Raw genomic sequence first — 22768 nt, 5'->3', positions numbered from 1 at the left:
TTTACATTTCAAATGATTTCCCCCTTTCTAGACTCCCACTCCCTGAAAGTCCCATCATCCCCCTTCCCTCCCCCTGTTTTCCCACCCACTCCTTCCTACTTCCCTGTTCTGGTTTTGCCCTATACTGCTTCACTGAGTCTTTCCAGAACAAGGGGCCACTCCTACGTTCTTCTTGTACCTCATTTGATGTGTGGATTAAGTTTTGGGTATTCCAGTTTTCTAGGATAATATCCACTTAATAGTGAGTGCATACCATGACTCATCTTTTGAGTCTGGGTTACCTCACTTAGTATGATGTTCTCCAGCTCCATCCATTTGCCTAAGAATTTCATGAATTCATTGTTTCTAATGGCTGAATAGTACTCCATTGTGTAGATATACCACATTTTTTGCATCCACTCTTCTCTTGAGAGATACCTGGGTTCCCTCAACATTACATTCTAGGGAATCTTCTGGGTATATGCCTAGGAGTGGTATAGCATGATCTTCTGGAAGTGAGGTGCCCAGTTTCTGAGGAAACGCCGGACTGATTTCTAGAGTGGTTGTACCAATTTGCAACCCCACCATCAGTGGAGGAGTGTTCCTCTTTCTCCACATCCTCGCCAACACCTGCTGTCGCCTGAATTTTTAATCTTAGCCATTCTGACTGGTGTAAGGTGAAATCTCAGGGTTGTTTTGATTTGCATTTTCCTAATGACTAATGAAGTTGAGCATTTTTTAAGATGCTTCTCCGCCATCCAAAGTTCTTCAGGTGAAAATTCTTTGTTTAACTCTGTACTCCATTTTTTAATAGGGTTATTTGGTTTTCTGGAGTCTAACTTCTTGAGTTCTTTATATATATTGGATATAAAGCCCTCTATCTGATGTACGGTTGGTGAAGATCTTTTCCCAATTTGTTGGTTGCCGATTTGCCCTTTTGATAGTGTCCATTTCCTTACAGAAACTTTGTAATTTTATGAGGTCCCATTTGTCAATTCTTGACCTTAGAGCATAAGCTATTGGTGTTCTGTTCAGGAACTTTCCCCCTGTACAGATGTCCTCAAGGTTCTTTCCCAGATTCTTTTCTATTAGCTTCAGAGTGTCTGGCTTTATGTGGAGGTCCTTGATCCATTTGGAGTTGAGCTTAGTACAAGGAGACAAGGATGGATCAATTCCCTTTCTTCTGCATGCTGACCTCCAGTTGAACCAGCACCATTTGTTGAAAAGGCTATCTTTTTTCCATTGGATGTTTTCAGCCTCTTTGTCGAGGATCAAGTGGCCATAGGTGTGTGAGTTCATTTCTGGATCTTCAATCCTGTTCCATTGACCTGCCTGCCTGTCACTGTACCAATACCATGCAGTTTTTAACACTATTGCTCTGTAGTATTACTTGAGGTCAGGGATACTGATACCCCCAGAATTTCTTTTATTGTTGAGAATAGTTTTAACTATCCTGGTTTTTTTGTTATTCCAGATGAATTTGAGGATTGCTCTTTCTAACTCTGTGAAGAATTGAGTTGGGATTTTGATGGGTATTGCATTGAATCTGTATATTGCTTTTGGCAAAATGGCCATTTTAACTATATTAATCCTGCCAATCCTTGAGCATGGGAAGTTTTTCCCTTTTGGGGGGTCTTCTTCCATTTCCTTCTTCATAGTCTTGAAGTTCTTGTCATACAGATCTTTCACATGTTTGGTACGAGTCACCCCAAGGTACTTTATACTGTTCGTGGCTATTGTGAAGGGGGTCATTTCCCTAATTTCTTTCTCAGCCTGCTTATCCTTTGAGTATAGGAAGTCTACTGATTTGCTTGAGTTGATTTTATAACCTGCCACTTTGCTGAAGTTGTTTATCAGCTGTAGGAGTTCTCTAGTGGAGTTTTTTGGGTCACTTAGGTAGACTATCATATCATCTGCAAATAATGATAGTTTGACTTCTTCCTTTCCAATTTGTAACCCTTTGACCTCCTTCTGCTGTCTAATTGCCCAAGCTAGTACCTCAAGTACAATATTGAAAAGATAAGGAGAAAGGGGGCAGCCCTGTCTAGTCCCTGATTTGAGTGGGATTGCTTCAAGTTTCTCTCCGTTTAGTTTGATGCTGGCTACCGGTTTGCTGTATATTACTTTTACTATGTTTAGGTATGGGCCTTGAATTCCTGTTCTTTCCAAGACTTTAAGCATGAAAGGATGCTGAATTTTGTCAAATGCTTTTTCAGCATCCAATGAAATGACCAAGCGGTTTTTTCTTTGAGTTTGTTTATGTAGGGGATTGCATTGATGGATTTTCGTATATTGAACCAACCCTGCATTCCTGGGATAAAGCCTACTTGATCGTGGTGGATGATCATTTTGATGTGTTCTTGGATTCAGTTAGCAAGAATGTTATTGAGTATTTTTGCATCGATGTTCATAAGGGAAATTGGTCTGAAGTTCTCTTTCTTTGTTGGATCTTTGTGTGGTTTTGGTATCAGTGTAATTGTGGCTTTGTAGAAGGAATTGGGTAGTGCTCCTTCTGTTTCTCTTTTGTGGAATAGTTTGAAGAGTATTGGTATTATGTCTTCTTTGAAGGTCTGATAGAATTCTGCACTGAAACCATCTGGTCCTGTGCTTTTTTTTGGTTAGAAGACTTTCTATGACCCCCTTCCATTTCTTTAGGGGTTATGGGACTGTTTAGATGATCTATTTGGTCCTGATTTAATTTTGGTATTTGGTATCTGTCAAGGAAATTGTCCATCTCCCCCAGAGTCTCCAGCTGTCTTGAGTATAGGCTTTTGTAGTAGGATCTGATGATTTTTTTTGGATTTCCTCAGTTTCTGTTGTTATATCCCCCTTTTCATTTCTAATTTTGTTAATTTGGATACTTTCTCTGTGCCCTTTGGTCAGTCTGACTAAGGGTTTATCTATCTTGTTGATTTTCTCAAAGAACCAGCTCCTGGATTCATTGATTCTTTGTATGGTTCTCTTTGTTTCCACTTGATTGATTTTAGGCCTGAGTTTGATGATTTCCTGTCTTCTACTCCTCCTGGGGGAATTGGCTTCTCTTTGTTTCAGGGCTTTCAGGTGTGTCGTTAAGCTACTAGTGTATGCTCTCTTCATTTTCTTTTTGGAGGCACTCAGGGCTATGAGTTTTCCTCTTAGCACTGCTTTCATTGTGTCCCAAAGATTTGGGTATGTTGTGCCTTCATTTTCATTAAATTCTAAAAAAGTCTCTGATTTCTTTCATTATTTCTTCTTTGGCCAAGGTGTCATTGAGTAGAGATTGTTCAGCCTCCATGTGTATGTGGGCTTTCTGTTGTTTTTTGTTGCTATTGAAGTCCACTCTTACACCATAGTGATCTGATAGGAGGCATGGGATTAGTTCGATCTTCTTGTATTTGTTGAGGTCTGTCTTGTGGTCGATTTTGGAGAAGGTACCATGAGTTGCTGAGAAAACGGTATATTCTTTTTTTTTTTTTTAGAGGTCTGAGACATTATGCTTTTGATAAGAAAATCACACACAAACAAAAACACAAGTAAAAAAATATATTCCAAAGCAGAGGGATTAGAGGCACATTAATAAAGTTAATATATGTAGTATGCTTCCTTCTTTGACTGTTGGATAACAAACACTTCATACATGTTAGCTTTAACACATTTGCTACTCATTGATAGGAGTCTAGCATGTAGATTGAAACGGGACTTCCCATAGAAATGCACCTGGGGTCGGGGTGGGGTTAATGGATAAGGCAGAACTAACCCAACAAAGTGGGAACATTGTAAGTAATAGCATGGTGTCAGGACCACATATACAAAGGGCAGGATGAGACATACTGAAGAATCAAAAACAAACCACAGTGAAACAATGGAGTCTGTGTGAGGCAGAACTGAGAGTGGATACGCTACCAGGGTGGGAACATGCATGGTCTTCTGTACTGTGAACATTATGTGCAATGCCAATGGAATCCACTACAAGGCTCTAGCCCTGACAGGGTTGCAATAAATACTTTCCTTGGCCTCAATGAGAGGATGTAGTAAGCAGAGAGAAGCTTCCATGAATGGAAGATATGTGCTCTTTTTTTATTTCATTTTTTAAACAGTGTCTGGACAAGGCAAACTTTTGTATGTGCACTTTCTTTTTTTTAAATTTTTTTTATTCGATATAATTTATTTACATTTCAAATGATTTCCCCTTTTCTAGCCCCCCCACTCCCCGAAAGTCCCGTAAGCCCCCTTCTCTTCCCCTGTCCTCCCTCCCACCCCTTCCCACTTCCCCGTTCTGGTTTTGCCGAATACTGTTTCACTGAGTCTTTCCAGAACCAGGGGCCACTCCTCCTTTCTTCTTGTATCTCATTTGATGTGTGGATTATGTTTTGGGTATTCCAGTTTTCTAGGTTAATAACCACTTATTAGTGAGTGCATACCATGATTCACCTTTTGAGTCTGGGTTACCTCACTTAGTATGATGTTCTCTAGCTCCATCCATTTGCCTAAGAATTTCATGAATTCATTGTTTCTAATGGCTGAATAGTACTCCATTGTGTAGATATACCACATTTTTTGCATCCACTCTTCTGTTGAGGGATATCTGGGTTCTACAAACAGTATAAAGTATCTTGGGGTGACTCTTACCAAACATGTGAAAGATCTGTATGACAAGAACTTCAAGACTCTGAAGAAGGAAATGGAAGAAGACCTCAAAAAATGGGAAAACCTCCCATGCTCATGGATAGGTAGAATCAATATAGTTAAAATGGCCATTTTGCCAAAAGCAATATACAGATTCAATGCAATACCCGTCAAAATCCCAACTCAATTCTTCACAGAGTTAGAAAGAGCAATTATCAAATTCATCTGGAACAACAAAAAAGCCAGGATAGCTAAAACTATTCTCAGCAACAAAAGAAAATCTGGGGGAATCAGTATCTCTGACCTCAAGCAATACTACAGAGCAATAGTGTTAAAAACTGCATGGTATTGGTTCAATGACAGGCAGGAGGATCAATGGAACAGGATTGAAGATCCAGAAATGAACCCACACACCTATAGCCACTTGATCCTCGACAAAGAGGCTGAAAACATCCAATGGAAAAAAGATAGCCTTTTCAACAAATGGTGCTGGTTCAACTGGAGGTCAGCATGCAGAAGAATGCGAATTGATTCATCCTTGTCTCCTTGTACTAAGCTCAAATCCAAATGGATCAGGGACCTCCACATAAAGCCAGACACTCTGAAGCTAATAGAAAAGAAACTGGGGAAGACCCTTGAGGACATCGGTACAGGGAGAAAGTTTCTGAACAGAACACCCATAGCGTATGCTCTAAGAGCAAGAATTGACAAATGGGACCTCATAAGGTTACAGAGTTTCTGTAAGGCAAAGGACACCATCAAGAGGACAGATCGGCAACCAACAAATTGGGAAAAGATCTTCACCAATCCTACATCAGATAGAGGGCTAATATCCAATATATATAAAGAACTCAAGAAGTTAGACTCCAGAAAACCGAACAACCCTATTAAAAAATGGGGTACAGAGTTAAACAAAGAATTCTCACCCGAAGAACTTCGGATGGTGGAGAAGCATCTTAAAAAATGCTCAACTTCATTAGTCATTAGGGAAATGCAAATCAAAACAACCCTAAGATTTCATTTTACACCAGTCAGAATGGCTAAGATTAAAAATTCAGGAGACAGCAGGTGTTGGAGAGGGTGTGGAGAAAGAGGAACACTCCTCCACTGTTGGTGGGGTTGCAAATTGGTACAACCACTGTGGAAATCAGTCTGGCGGTTCCTTTGAAAACTGGGCACCTCACTTCCAGAAGATCCTGCTATACCACTCCTGGGCATATATCCAGAGGATTCCCCACCATGTAATAAGGATACATGTTCTACTATGTTCATAGCAGCCCTATTTATAATTGCCAGAAAACGGTATATTCTTTTGCTTTAGGGTGAAATGTTTTATAAATATCAGTCAAATCCAATTGGTCCAAAGCTTCAATTAGTTTTACTGTGTCCCTATTTAGTTTCTCTTTTCCTGATCGGTCCATTGAGGAGAGTGGAGTGTTGAAGTCCCCCACAATTATTGTGTTAGGTGAAATGTTTGCTTTGAGCTTTAGTAAAGTTTCTTTTACGAATGAGGGTGCCCTTGCATTTGGCGCATAGATGTTCAGAATTGGAAGTTCTTCTTGGTGGATTTTTCCTTTGACCAGCAAGAAGTGTCCCTCAATGTCTCTTTTGATGAAGTTAGGTTGAAAGTCAATTTTATCTGATATTAGAATGGCTACTCCAGCTCGTTTCCTGAGACCATTGGCTTGTAAAATTGTCTTCCAGCATTTTACTCTAAGGTAGTTTTTGTCTTTGACATTTAGGTGTGTTTCCTGTATGCAGCAAAATGTAGGGTCCTGTTTCCTTATCCAGACTGTTAGTCTATGTCTTTTTATTGGGGAACTGAGTCCATTGATGTTAAGAGATATTAAGGAATAGTGATTATTACTTCCTGTCATTTTTGATGTTATTTTTATATTTGAGTGGTTATCTTCTTTTGGGTTTGATGAAGGAAGGTAACTATCTTGCTTTTTCCAGGGTGTAGTTTCCCTCCTTGTACTGGAGTGTTCCTCTTATTATTCTTTGCAGAGCTGGGTTTGTAGAAAGATATTGTGTAAATTTGGTTTTGTCATGGAATGTCTTTGTTTCTCCATCTATTGTGATTGAGAGTTTTGCTGGTTATAGTAGTCTTGGCTGACATTTGTGTTCTCTTAGAGTCTGCATGAGATCTGCCCAGGATCTTCTAGCTTTCATGGTCTCTTGTGAGAAGTCTGGTGTGATTCTGATAGGTCTTCCTTTATATGTTACTTGGCCTTTTTCTCTTACTGCCTTTAATATTTTTTCTTTGTTTAGTGCATTTGGGGTTTTAATTATTATGTGGTGAGAGGTATTTCTGCTCAGGTCCAGTCTGTGTGGAGTTCTGTAGGCTTCTTGTATATTCATAGGCATCTCTCTAAGTTGGGAAAGTTTTCTTCCATAATTTTGTTGAAGATATTTGCTGGCCCTTTCAGTTGTAAATCTTCACTCTCATCTATACCTATAATCCTTAGGTTTGGTCTTCTCATTGTATCCTGGATTTCCTGGATGTTCTGGGATACAAGCTTTTTGCATTTTGCATTTTCTTTGACTGTTGTGTCAATGGTTTCTATGGTATCTTCGGCACCTGAGATTCTTTCTTCCATCTCTTGTATTCTGTTGTTTATATTTGCATCTATGGCACCTGATTTCTTCTCAAGGTTTTCTATCTCCAAAGTTGTCTCCCTTTGTGATTTCTTAGTTGTTTCTACTTCTGTTTTTAGATCCAGGATGGTTTTGCTCAGTTCCATCATTTGTTTGTTTGTGTTTTCCTGTAATTCTTAAGAGATTTTTGTGTTTCCTCTTTCATGATTTCTGCCTCTTGACTCAAGTTCTCCTGCATTTCTTTAAGTTTTTTTGCATTTCTTCTTTATTGGCTTCTATCTCTTGAGCCTTATTCTCCTACATTTCTTTAAGTGATTTTTGTGTTTCCATTATACGGGTTTCTAGCTTATTCATGTTCCCCTGTATTTCTTTAAGAGATTCATTTATGTCCTTTTTGTGTTCTTCTAGCAGCATCATGACCAGTGGTTTTAAATCCAAATCTTGTTTCTCTGGTGTGTTGGCATAACCAGGACTTGCTGATGTTGGAGAGTTTGGTTCAGATGCTGCCATATTGCCTAGATTTCTGTTAGTAGCGTTCCTGTGTTTGCCCTTTGCCATCTTGTTCTCTGGAGTTAGTTGGTCTTGTCTCTGGCTTGTGTTTGAGCCTCCTGAGGGGCTCTGGGGCTATTTCTGCAACACTGGATGGCTGGGTTTCCCCTCTAGCAGATTGGTGATGTGCTGTCCTCCTCTTGGGTGCCCTTGCAGCCCTAGTGTGCTTTGCCAGAGCTTGTGTCTGTGAACCAGATGGTGCCCATTTGCTCCTTCAGGGAGTGCTGAGGGTGTATGCTGAGGCGCCTTTTCAGCGTGCTGATCACTCTGCTGGGTAGCCGATCTCCCAACCAGGTTGGTGCACACATGGCTAGCCTAGGTGCTCAGGCCCTGATTCTAGGCAAAAGCCTGCGAGGCCAAGGTCCAAGCAAAGTTCCCCTCTGGCTATGACTGTTAATTGGGTCTATCAGGTGGCCAGGATGGCGGGTGTGCACAGGTGCTCCCTGAGAGTGCTGGGAGAGTCTGCTGGGCTAACAACCTCCTGGGCGGGTTGACACACAGATGGCCCACCGAGCAGCCCAGTTCTTGGGGTCAGTCCAGGGCCTGTTGGGGCCTAGCCCCCCGCTATGTTAGCCTTGGGCTTTGCCTGCTAGAGCTCTCTGGCATCCTGTAGGCAAAATGGAGGCACGTGTCCGCCCTGGGCAAAAATCTCCTGGCTGAGTTGGCACCCCGATGCCCCGCCCCTGAACAGCCCAGGGCCTGGGTTCAGGCCAACGCCAGTCAGGCTTAGACCCCCGCCATGTTGGCCTCGGGTTATGTTTGAGTACCTCAGCCTGTCTGATCTCTCTGGAGTCTGAGAACCAAGATGGAGGCGAGTCTCTCATGACTGGCGGGAGGCAGAGTTCTGAAGTGGCTTCTGTGTGGTGAAAGGCACAGTAAATCCGCCGCTGCTTGCAGCCTGGCTGGCCAGTGAAGGTTAGTGATCGTGGGTGCAGGGCCTGCCTGGACCCTGTCACCTTGGTTCCACTGCTGATGGCCCTTCAGCTGGACCAGCCTCTGCTGCCACCTCTGCCCCAGCGAGATAATTCGCAACATTATTCAATATCACTATGTGAAACCAGCTACAGCCTCTATCGGTGAATTAATGGATAGAGGAAATATGTGTGGAGCACGGTGGTACACATCTTTAGTTCAAGCACTCGAAAGTTGGAGAAAGGAGGGTAAAGAATACAAGGCCTGATTCAACTGCATAGTGAATTTTGAGGTCAACCTGAGCTACATAAAACCCTGCCTGGAAACTCAAAGACAAGTAGTGTACCACAGAATCATGATAGAGTATTATTTCTTCTTATCAGGAGATAAATTTTACTTGTGCCTTATGATCTTATGAATGCACGCAGAAGGCATCATGCTAAGTATCATAAACTAGACACACAATTAGTACATAACACCTGTTATATATCAAACCAAAAAGTTAAATAAATGGAAAAGTAAGTGTTAGATGGTTAATTCCAGAAATGAATAATGTAGAAAAGAATGCAATACTGGCTAAAATGCACAATATGTCAGCTATATAGGAAAACTCAGATCAAGATGCCTAGTATATAACATGGTAAATATAGTTGATAGGATATCATTGAATACTTGAATGTTGGTAGGCAATGGATATTATTACATGAAAAGGAAGCATTATTGGGTAATGTGTGTGCTAATTAACATAGCCATGTTTGCCAAAATATCAGGTTGTATATCTTAAAACATGATTTGTTTATCAATTATACTTCAATTAATCTGAAATAATACAAAGAAATAAAGAAAATTTTTGATGATATACTCATAGAACACACATTTCAAGAGAAATAATTGATGCATTTCAAACTATGTCAATAAAAACTTCTCAAACTAAAATAAAATGGAAAGCAATAATAAAAATCCCAAGCAGAAATATCAATAACTGTAACACCTTGAAAGGTTATTTAAATTTTGCAAATTTTACAATAGATAATGAAGTAGAAAAATATTTTGTGTAAAAATGGCTACAAATACTTCAAAACTTAATGACAAATATTAACCCCATAAACCACAGGGCCTCCAAATTATTGATCAGGACTAGTTCACAAATTGACATAAATCATATTGGAACTATATAAACTGAAAACAAATAATAACATTGAAAGAGAAAAACACATTTTCTCAATGAGCAACTATTAGAATTCCAGTGGCTTATGACTAGGAATGGAAAGAAAGGAGGAAGGGCATGGTGACTCCAAGGCTGTCTTCGTAGTTTTTCTAAACCGTCCTTACATAAAAGAGACATTTCTTAAGTGTGCAAAGCTATTCCTATCATTCTGGTCTTGCTCAGATGGTGTTCCATTCCTCTTCTCTGCATGTTTGATAATCCTTGGGGTAGTCTGATGTTTTAAGTTCTTCATAATTGGAGAAGAATGGTGAAAGCACTAAAAATGTCTAGCTTCTCTTCAGCCACCAAGAATAGTTCTTTGCAGACTTATTTCCATATCATTACAATAGCCAATAGAGCTCTGTGAACAAAAATACAGACACAGGAGCCAGGTTGCCAGGCTTCAAACACTGTATCTAGCACGTTTCAGCCTCATCCTTTTGTCTGACTTATTTAACATCTCTGTGCTCCAATTTCCTCAGATCTAAAACATGAACCATCATAGCACTATGATTACACATATAAGCATTATGAAGGGCATAAAAGAGTATGCATTGGGGGTTACACTTACCGTTGACTAGGGAAGATATTTCTTAGCCTATTTCACACTATAACATGCTGCAAATATTAAATGTGTAGTCCTGGGGAAAATATAAAAATCTCACTTATGACTGTGAATAATTTAATATTTGATGAAGCTTCTGTATGTCAACATTTAAAATGGCATTGTTGTAAACAAGTTCAATAGGGCTATAACATACAAAATAAATAGAGGTAAAATCAACTATATTTATATATGGACCAATGAGATCTGTAAAAATAAATTATGAAATCAAATTATGATAATATAATAACTACTTAAACAGCTAACCAAATAAGTACAAGGCTTGTTCTTTAATAACTGAGACTGTGTTCAGTGAAATAAAGAACCCAGTAAGTGAAAGCACATCTTATAATCTAGATTGTGGGTCTTAATATTGAACATATTGAAATCAGAACTCATTATGTTGATAACAAATAAAAACCTCATCAGAATTCTAACTACCTATTTTATAGATGAGTAAACTGTTCCCAAATTTCATACAGGTGATAAGTGGTCCAAAATAGCTAAAGTTATCTCTTAAATAACAAACTCTGAGAAAGCTTAATTTCTGTTTTCACATCCTATCATAAAGCCTAGGCATTCAAGAGAAAGTGAGGAAGAAAAGGTGCACATATCAGCAGATTGGAATTCAGAGTAGCCATGTGTCTATGGTCAGTTCATTTTTGGAATGGTTGTGAAGACCATTCAGTGTGAAGGAACAGCCTTTCAAAAATATTTTCTGAAAGATGAATGCCACATGAAAAATAAAATAGATTGTCCAAAAATCAGATCAAGATGAACAAAATTTGAGCTAATACCATGAAACTGTAGGTGAAATTTAATTTAGAAATCTCCATAACCCTAGTATAAGGAGTAGTTTATTGCATATGACTCAAAAACCAAAATAATCAATTAAAAGACTGTTACAAGATTTCGTGAAAGTTGAAAATGTTCACCTATTAAAGGATGTCATCACAAGAGGGTGAGGTGATAGTCATCCACATGGGACAAAATAATGTTGAAATTCAGTAATAGAAAACCAATTCAGAGTTGGACGTGGTAAGTGACAGGGAGCTTGGGTAGCTTGTTCCAGTTTGTGTTCAATGCTGTGTGGTACTACCAATGGTATTACAATTCCAAAAGGAAAGAATTTTATAAAGAAATTTAATTGGCCATTCTTTTAAGAACTTCCTCAAATAGCTAGTAAGGACAAAGGAAAAGGAAAGTCTTCAGCTCAACATTATTGGCATTTAGGGAGGTGAAAGTTAAATATTGGATAAATATCAGAAATATCCATTAAATGGCTATTATTTAAAAAATAATAGGAAAGTTAAAATGTAGAGAAGTTATTATATTTATTTGTTGTTGACAGAATGCAAGATGTTGAAGAACACAAGTCACCCTTGAAAGAGTTAATCTGTCATCACTCTTGGAATCCAGCAATTCTCACCCTAGGTGTATATCTAAAAGAATTAAAACTGCATATTCAGTCAATAGCATTGCTAATGACCACTCACAGAATCTGTATCCAGAATAGCTCAAACTTAGAAACAACATAACTTTCCATCCATTGACGAAAGGTTAAAACAAGGCATTATAAATCTATAAAAATCTAATATAATGAGTTTAAAGAACAGAATAAAATGCAAACTCCAATGCAGATAAATCTTGGAACACTGGAATTATCAGAATTTTTCTTTAAACAATGGATACTTAATTTTAGATTAGTATTTGCCAGACACTTGGGGCAAGGGAAACTCAAGAGTGCCTACAGACTAATGCTGGCTTCCGTTCAAAGTTCCAAGAATATTTTAGCTTCAGACCATGATAGTTTCACAACAATAGGAATAAACTAAAATCCACTGGATGATGCACTTTAAAAAATGGTGACTTTTGTGGAATATAAATTATTCTCCTTTCTCTTAACATTTGTATAGGCAGTGAATAATCCAATGGTGGTTACAGTTTTAAAGTGTTTAATAAGGAAAGTGATATGGACTACATCAGGAAGGGTAAAGGCTAACTCTCGACAGTGTGCGATGTATTTGTTGGCAACAGGGAGGAAGTACCATCACTCCCACCTGACACAGTACTTACAAAGATAAAGCAAATGATGAGGATCCAGAATGTGGGCAGAGCTGCAACTGTCTGGGAATGGAGAGCAAGGCAAGTGAACTGGATTTTTGGCAAAGGCATATTGTTCTTGTGAAACAACCTGCCTAGAGGACACAGCAGCACACTTAACACCCAATTGTCTCTTCCTAATGTTGCTCCTGCAGTTCAGTCTCAAGAGAGGAGAGAAATTATGGACAGCATCGAATTCAGAGAATACGTAAGAGCTCTGGGGAACAAAAATAGTGGGAGAAACCTGTGCAAGTCTATTCAGAAGTGCAAGGTTATCAGAGCCATTGTGAGGACGACTAATTCTATCTAATAGGAGACAACAACAGGGAGAGGAGAGCAGTGAGTGAGAAATAACGTCAAAATTTCAGAGAAATGACAACTGGTCTACCTCACATGATGGTGATAGGGACACAAAGTAAAGGGAAATCCCAGAGGTCTTCCTGATCTTGAGAACAAGTATTTGGGAAAGACACTTTGTGGTGGGTCATAGACCAGAAAGGTCAAATGACTTCATTATCCAAATCTAACGATGCTCCTTGTAATACCAAAATTTAGTATTTTTTAAAAGAAAGAGAAGTTGGTCTTCCAGTCCTGCCTCCACTTTCTTAAGACCATGGTCTTGAGATTGAATCTGCTCTGGTTAGAAGAGTAAAAATTAGCTAACAGGTACTTTTTTTTTCTCAATCAATTGAATTACTTTGACTTACCAAGAATGTTCAGAGGGAAAAAAATTCATATAAAGAATAGTGGTATCTCCTTATCTTGCAACACAAACACCATACATCGCAGAAACTGTCCTGCTTAAGGGAGACCCCTAGTTTCTGTAGGTAGTCCATGCCAAGTTAGAAGAGAAAAGGAAAGCATTGTCTCCACTTAGATTCACCCTGAAAAGATCTCTGCAGTGATATGAGTAACAAACATGACTTACTTGTTAGAACACTGCTCTTTTAGGTGTCATTCTCAAGAACAGCACTTGCTTTGTACCAGATCCTGATGCAGCATGTCAGATTGTATTACTCATATAGGTTTACCTTCAGACATCACACTTAAAGCTTAATATAGTAAGTACAGATGTCTGGAGGAGAAAAGACAGCTTTCCATGAACTGTGCTTCACATATGGAACACACGCTGTGATATCAGTGCCACAGCATAGAATAAGGGAAGAGTGAACACTCCAAAAGAATATAGGTTGTGCCTTAATGTAGTCAGACTGGTGTGTGCTACCTTACCAGTGTGGATCAAAGAATTGTCATATTTGTGGCTTGGGTTGTGATACTTGGGATTATCTGATAGCCAAAAAATATTTAAGTGGCTAAAGGCTCTGTCTATCAGTGTCAGAACTAGCATCATCCCTTTAGATCTTGTCACATTGTATGACTTGGAGGTTTTTCGTTTTGTGTTGGAGTAACTAAAAATACATAATAATGATTAAGGTGGACAGGACTACTCTCATTATTTTCATAACCTTAGAACATATTTTCATGGCCTTTATCTTTTTAAACAGTTTGAATTACATCAAAACACCCAAAGTGTTATTCTGACAATCTCAAATCACAAGATTTAAAGAAATTCCACTTTGGCGAATAAGAGGCCCCAGTGTGACCCTATTGGGTTCCAAAGGCAACCACATACAGTTTGTTGCTGTGGGAAGGGGCTGATGTGGTGTTGGAGAAGACCTAAAGAAGTGTGATGGGAACAGAACCTGTGTATGCACAGTTGAGCTTCAATCTGCATGGCTTATAAGTGCTAACATGAGAGTTAATGAATTTCAAATGAAGCCCATGAAAGTTAGATTCTTTTGAGATTCTGATCAGGGGAGAGTGTTCATTTACATGGTTCAAAGAGAAATTATGGCACCAACTAAAAACTTATACCAATGATATTTTCATGTCACAGACTTTACCATTTAATGAGGAAAACAGGCATTTTCTAATAATGCGCAAATGAAACAATTGTTATTGACAGTGACACTGGTGTGCAGGAGAAATCTCTAGGCCAAGCTTGAGGGAAATCAACATTTTCCAGTAAGAAGACCTGCGAGCTTTCTTCTATGAGGCTGCCACAGAAGCATGGCCATGGGCTAAGTGACAAGTGAGCTCCTAAGTGGTCTTCTTAGAAAGCAAGGAAGCAGACCTTGGGTGTGGATGGGAGCAGGGTCACCAAGATGTCACTTACAAAGCACATCTGCTACATTCATAGGAAACATGGGATTAGAAAAGAAGGGTGACTTAACAGCAAGCATCAAGTTAAAGCCATTCTATAATTCTTTGTCACTTTTTACAAAGTAAGAAAAACTGGAAGGAGTATTGTCACGGTCGGGAAGCTTTCTCAATATCCAGAATTTCAATTCAATCTTAGAGTTACTAAACCAGAATTTTCACTTCATAACTGCCCCCTCACCTGCCCAGTGAGTAATGTAAATACTACCATTTGAGAAATACTGATTGGTATCTAATTTCCTGAGGGGCAGTAACATCATCATAAACTTGCAGTCTAGCCTGTTTTTGCTTTATAAAAACCATAACATAAGCAGTAATATTAAATATCTTGAATATCCTGACTTTAGATTTGGATATTAGGGGTTTTCTATGAATGCACAACCCCCATACATATATACAAGGTGCATATATACATATATATCCATATATGTTTATTCATAAATATATATATATGCATATTCTCATATATTGATATATTAGACATCTATAAATATATGTATATATAATAAATATATTCTCATAAGCACAAATAGAATGAAAATTTAGCATTTCTTTGAAGAAAACAATCTTTGGCTTGCTTTTGTGTAATATTAAGAGACAGGAAATATTGTTTTTTCTCTTTCTAGAGCAGTGCATAGAAACTTGAAATGCAACACTGTATTTATATGTTCCTTCTATACAGAACTTTATACATATTAAAAACAATGACAAGAAGAAAATGGTTATTTTTACTGGTTATTTTATTTATTCACATTTCAAATGTTGTTCCCTTTCCTGATTTCCCCTCCACAAACCCCCATCCCATTCCCCTGCCTCATCACCCCCTAAGCTAGGGCACTGAGCCACCACAGGACCTAGGGCCTCCCTTCCCACTGATGCCAGATAAAGCAATCCTCTTCTACATATGAAGCTGGAGTCATGGGTCCCTCCATGTATATTCTTCAGTTCGTCGTTTAGTCCCTGAGAGCTCAGGGGTCTCTGGCTAGTTGATATTATTGTTCTTCCTATTGGGTTGCAAGTCCTTCAGCTTCTTCAGTCCTTCCTCTGAATCTTTCACTGGGTTCCCCTTGCTCAGTCTAATGGTTGCCTGCCAGAATCTGCATCTGTATTGGCCAGGCCCTGGCACAACCTCTCAGGGGAGAGCTATACCAGGCTTCTGTCTGCAAGCATTTCTTGACATCAGCAATAGGGTTTGGGTTTGGTGTCTGCAGATGGCATGGATCCCTGGGTGGGACAGTCTATAGATGGCTTTTCTTCGGTCTCTACTCTACTCTATGCCCCTGCATTTCTGTGTTCTCTTAAGGCTAATATGTCTCCATGAATATTATGCTAAAGGCTGACTTTTCCAGTAACCAAGACCTTAAATAAAGTCTGAGTTAAAACTACATAAATGAGGACACCGACTACCCAAGCACAGGGCAAACCTTCCAAATGACCAGGTAGGCTGTCCATCCATAATCCTCTACTCTTTTAGTGCTCCCCACCCACATTATCCCTCTTGTACCAGCCCTAAGATTGGACATACATTCCCTGCTGGATCAGAGACCACGAAGGCTGCCAGAACTCCAACTCCCAACTTGGGTGAAGACCCCCTGCATGACAAGAGACTATGCCAGTCACCAGAAGTTCAGCATTTAACTTGGGTGAAGACCCCATGCTCAGTCACAGACCACACAAGATATAAGAGCAGAGAGGAAACAGAAACCAAAAACACACAAAACATCCCTCCAACAAACACAAATCCAGAAATTGGCACCTAGACCTACAATCACCCCAAACCCACATGCCTAGATGCCAGCTTAAGAACAAGGTTAGCAACAGTCAGGGTGACATGTCACCAGTAGAGCCCAGTTATCTTCCTACAGGAACCCCTGAAAACTCCAATACAACAAAAGCATAAGAAAAAGACCTTAAAAACAATGTTATGAAAATGATAGAAGTCATTTTGGAACTCCATGGCCCCAGGCTTTTCACAGGCCTGGGAACCCTGAGACAGTTCAGGCTGTCCTGCACCTCCAGCTGTGCTTGCCCCCCCACCCCCAGCAGTGTTCCTTAGCTATCCAGCATCCCACCAGCCCTGTGCAGCGTGAGATAAGTGCCCTCTGTCTTCTCATGTTCTGCCTCCCCATGCACTTATGCTCAGTGGCAGAGCAGACTTGAACAGGGGACTCATAACCACAGAAGACACAGTAAAATAAATAGATATGTTGGTCAAAGAAAATATTAGATCTAAACATTTCCTGTTGCAAAACATCCTGGAAATCTGGAACACAATGAAAGGACTAAACCTGCGAATAATAAAAATAGAAGAAGGAGAGGAATCTTAGCTCAAAGGCTAAAAAATGTTTCTATAAAATCATTAGGAAAGTTTCCATGACCTAAAGAAGGGGGTGCCTATAATAATGCAAGAAACATACAAATTTCCAAATAACAGGAACCAAAAAAGAAATGCCTCTCACTACATAATAATCAAAGCATTAAAGATACAGAACAGAGAAAGGCTATTAAAAGAGTCAAAGGAAAAGGGCGAGGTGACATGTAAATGCTGACCCATTAGAATTATACCTGAATTCTCAATGGAGTCTCTAAAATCCAAGTGCCAGGACAAGAGCTGAAAGACTCTAATAGGTGACAGATGTCAGTCCAGACTACTATATGAAACAAAAATAAAACTCCAGATGGGGAAAAAAGATATTGCATAATGATGTCATATTTAAACAATATCCATCTACAAATCCCTACCAAACATATTAGGAAATACACCTTCCATCCCAAGAAAGTTACACACATCAGTACACAGGAAATAAATAATCTTATACTAGCAAATACACAGGAATGGAAGTATATATATATATATATATATATATATATATATATATCCTTCACCAGTTAAGAACATATCAATTTCTTTTCCAATAGCAAATGGACCTCCCTGAAAACATACATGTGAGAAACTTTATACAGACTGAGCAGGTTATATATAGGTTACATGTGTATCTATGGATTTACATTCACAAATATGCATATAGTAATGATTAATGTAAAAAGAGTCCATGGATTTTGAAGAGAGAAAGGAAGCATGTATGAGAGGGTTTAAAGGGAGGAAAAGGAAAAAGCAGTAGTCTAATAATATTATAATCTAAAAAAATTAACAGAAATACTTTTTAAAATATGAGCATAGCTGATAATGAATGACTAACAGCAAAATATGAGTTTGGTCATTTCAATTATCTAATGAAAATAATTTAGGTTGATTAGGGTTATATTCAGTGAGCATCAATAATAGCCTTTAAGTTTTATGTATAATACCAAACATACATATTTTTTATTTTCTTCTCAAGGGAGTTAAGAAGTTATCTAAAATATTTTTATCGTAGAGTCCCTAACTAATGCATTAAATATTTTTGTAACAATGTTTTCCTTATAATAAATAATAAATATTAGATGTTATACTGGTTATTTTTCATTAATTTAACACAATCTTGGGTTATCTGGCTAAAGAAAATCTCAAATGAGAAAACATCTTAACATTATTGACCTGTTATCAGGTTTGTGGGTATTTTCATGATCAATGATTTAAGAAGGAGATCCAACATCATGTGCAAAGTACCCTCCCTAGGAAGGGACAACCTTGTATAAGAAAGCAACTTGTGCAAGCCATGGGAAGCAAGCCAGTAATTAATACTTTATGTGGCCTCTAATCAGTTCTTTCCTCAAAGATCCTGTATTAAATTCCTGCCTGATTTCCCTTCATGGAAGACTATAAGATATAAGATTTAAATACAGCCTTTCCTCACCAAGTTGCTTTTGGTTATGGTGTTTATCATACAAATAGAAAACAAACTTGGATAGATATATTTGTGGAGCTGCCCAGCTCCCTGGGAAAAATGGCAGCTGGAAAATTTCCATCTCCTTCAATTTCTTAAAATTATTGTTATACAAGTCTTTCACATGCCCAGTTAGCCTTATCCCAAAATACTTTATTTGTGTGTGTGTGTGTGTGTGTGTGTGTGTGTGTGTGTGTGACTATTGTGAAAAGCACTGGTTCCCTGATTTCCTCAGCACTCTATTTGCATACAGGAAGGATACTGATTTTTATATTAATTTTATATTTGGATACTTTGCTGAAAGTGTTTTTCAGCTCTAGCAGTTTATTATTGTCTTTTAAATATATGTTGTACCATGTGCAAATAAAGATCCTTTGACTTTTTCCTTTCCTATTTATATCTTCTACATCTTCTTCAGTTGTCTTACTAATCTAGCTAATGTTTTCTGGTACTGTATTGAATAGACAATGAGAATCCTGTCTTGTTCCTATCTTGATGGATGATAGGAAATTGATGCTCTGAGTTTTTCCTCCAATTAGGATTATTTTGTTTGTGAGCTTGCTATACATTGCCTTTTTATATTGTGGAATATCCCCTGCATACTTCACCTTTCTGGACTTTAATTATGAAAGGATATTGCATTTTTTCACAGGACCTATATTCAGCTAAGGCCATAATTGGGTGGTGTATTTTTCTTTCAGTCACGCACTGGATTGTATTTACTTCTTTCAAGTATATGGTAGATTACATTTATAGATTTACATATCCCCAAACGTTCTTTCATCTCTGGGATCATTATAGATAAACCATTTGATGTGTACTAGAATTCACCTCAAAAGTATTTTATTAAGATATTTTTATCGATTTTTCATAAGGGATATTGGTTAATAATCTTGTGGTTGAGTCTTTACGTGATTTAACTATCAGGATAACAGTGGCCTCACGTAAAAAAATTGGAAAAAGGTTCTTCAGCTTCAATTATGCAAAATAATTTAAGAAATACTACCAGTAGTTATTCATTGACGACATGCTAGAAGTCTGTGCTGGCTCCAGCTGGCCTCAGGTATATTTATTTATTTATTTATTTATTTATTTATTTATTTATTTAGATAGGGAGGCTTGAAAAACTGCTTCTATTTCAATAAATTGCTTATGTGATATTAATTTAACAATGAGAGGTAACATATTTAAAAGCATTCACTTATTTTAGGACTTCAGTTTGGGTGAAGTACAAATATTTAAAGTATGTCTTTACAATTCTCTGTATGTCCTATATTCATTGCAATATACCCTGCTGCATCTCTAATTTTATTTGGGTCTTTCCTCTCTCTTTGTTAATTTGACTAAGACTTTGTCAGTCTGTTGATTTTTCTCATACAGCTAGCTCTTCATTTCACTGATTCTCCATATCATTTTGTCCCGTAGGCTTGGGCATGCTGGGCTGCTGGGTTGTTTTCATTCACGCCTAAAATGTTAATTTTCATTTTGATTTTTGTCTAGGTGCATTTGTATTTAAGTGGTGAGTTCCATGTGTTTGTATACATTTTGTTCTTGTTGGGATCCTTGGTGGTCAGACTGAATACAGTTTTCTTTTATTTGTTGAGATTTGTTTTTATCAAAGATGGTCAGTGTTGGAGAAAGGTACATAAGCTGTCTGAAAAACAAGTATATTCTCTTTCTTTGTATAGAATGTTTGTAGGTCCTTTTTCTTTGTGTAGATGTTTGTAGGTCCATTTGATTCGTGACATGATTTAACAACAATATTTTGTCTTGTCTGGGTGATATGCCTATGGGCCAAAGTGGCATATTGAAGTCACAATCATTGTGTACAAGTAGATGTGTGATTTTAGCTGTGTATATTTTATGAACATGGGTGTCCTTGTGCTGATTGCATGAATATTGAGTATTGTAATATCCTCTAGATGAATTTTTAATGAGTATATAGTATCTCACCATACATCTTCTGATTTTTTTGATTTGAAGTCTATTTTCTCAGATATTAAAATTGCTACACTTTCTTGCTGCTTGCATCCATTTGCTAAAATACCTTTGTCCATCGTTTATCCTGAGGTGAAGTCAATCCCTTACAGTAAAGTTTTTTTTTTTTTTTGAATGCAGAGAAAACGATGAATTCTGTTAGTCTGTGTCATTTTATTAGGGAAAATTGAGACCGTTGATATTAATTTCTAATATTATTTCATTTATGTAAATATGTGTGAGAGAGAGACAAATAGACAGAAAGAGAAAGAGGAGAGAATGACTTCATTTCTTTGTTAAATGCTGCTTTCACATCTTTTTTTGTTATTTTTTTCATTTGTGTTTTCATGGACTTAATTAGTAGATTTACTCAAATCCTATTTAAGGTCTTTGAACATATACACAGTCACTGTTTCTGTCTTTGACTTATGATGTAGATATACTACATTTCTTAGGTCCTACTGCAATAGTTTCACTGACTTGTGATAAACCCTTGTCTTGGCTGTTGAAGGTGTATTTTGTGTTGTGATCTCTAGTTAAGATGTTTGAGATGACTGTGGTGCTTCTCTCTGGCCTTACCTTTGTTGTATGGGACTTCCGTTCTTTGTTTGTTATTGCCCTTTCTAGATCCTATGCAAGTATAGTGACAGTAAATGCCTGATAGAGAATACACTTCTTCAGGTCAGAAGAAGATAAAAAGAAATGAAGACATCCTAGAAGGAACGTTTGAGTAGAGCTACAGTAAAATGCAAAGGGTATTAGGGTCTATATGGAATGTCAGAGTCCTTGGAGAATGTATATGGGGTAGAAGGTAAAGTTTTTGTAAGTAAGCTTCTACAGGTTTAAAAATATGTCTGGCAAGATCATAATGGAGGGCAGCAAGAATGGAAAAATCACCTAGTTTCATCCAAACCCAATGTGGCCACTGCGAGTCTCTGGTAGAAAGTGTTTCTTTGGGTAGGTAAGTGACATAAAGGAATAGAGATAGGCTAAAGGAGAAAACTGAAAGGGTTGGTGGGTTTCAAATGTTGCCTAGCCATCTTATCCTATTTAATAATTTTCTGATTCATTACATCACTTTCAGTTAAGACAATAAATTGAGTCCTAATAACTAATTTGTGAGAAATAATTATCATTGTAGTTTCAAGACATGGGTCACTGTAGTGGTCTGACTTTATTATGTAGCATATGTGCTTTTAAACAGGGAGTCAAAACAATCACCTCTTCTTATTGGTTGTTGAGAATCTTATAATGTACTTTAATAATATTCACCAATCCCAAATCCTCCAAGATCCACTTCCTTCTCAATTTATCCAACGTTGTGTCCTCTTAAAAAAAAAAAGAATGAGAGAGAGAGAAAGCCCATCAAGACCATTTTTACTTTTTCCCATATATTTTTGGGTGCATGACCTTCTACCATTCCTGACAAAATTTTATATAGCTCTGCATGTCTCAAAACCTAGACATTCATTGTGCATCCTATTTTGCTATTGAGAGTTCAGGGGCTACCAGTGTTATAGAGAACTTATGTTGCAAAATGCTGATCACATTTGAGTGTTTCTTAAATGCTTAATGGAAAACAGAAAACCACTGTAATTCTATACTAACTTATGAGTGCTGTGGCTTCACTCATAGAAATCAGTCCGGCTTCCAGCTGGCTCAAAGCCTACAACTCTATCCAAGTCCAAGATAGAGAAAGCCCTAAGAGACAAAAATACAAACTAAAAGTCTGACAGAAGAATTTAAATAGCTTTCCTTTGATCTACTGAACTACATGAAGTACAGAATGTATAAGGATTCCTCTAGGAAAAGATTCTCAGTAAATGTTTCATTAAATAATTGTGGTAACAATCATAAAGAACCAAATGGACCTAAAGCTTAATGATGAAAGACAATAGCATAGTAATGATTGCAATTGATAGAAAATTGGTTTAAAAGAGTAGCTTGATGTACAAGAAAGGAACAAACAACGTAAATTTTAGTTGACAATGTCTAAGAAAAAAACCTAAAATAATTCAGTCTCACTTCTACAGTCCTGAAAATGGGAAAAATGACATTACATGAAATACAAAGGAATACAAGGTTCAGTCCTCAGCTGTAAAAATGGACTTTATTCTAACGAAGATTGAGAAAATCATCTTAAGGAAAAAAGGAGGACCGTAAGCTCTAGAGTTTGTCATCACAAAG

Source organism: Apodemus sylvaticus, chromosome 16 (genome assembly GCF_947179515.1).
Source record: "Apodemus sylvaticus chromosome 16, mApoSyl1.1, whole genome shotgun sequence".
Taxonomy (NCBI): domain Eukaryota; kingdom Metazoa; phylum Chordata; class Mammalia; order Rodentia; family Muridae; genus Apodemus; species Apodemus sylvaticus.
The sequence above is the reverse complement of the archived record's forward strand: the minus strand, read 5'-3'. Positions refer to the sequence as shown.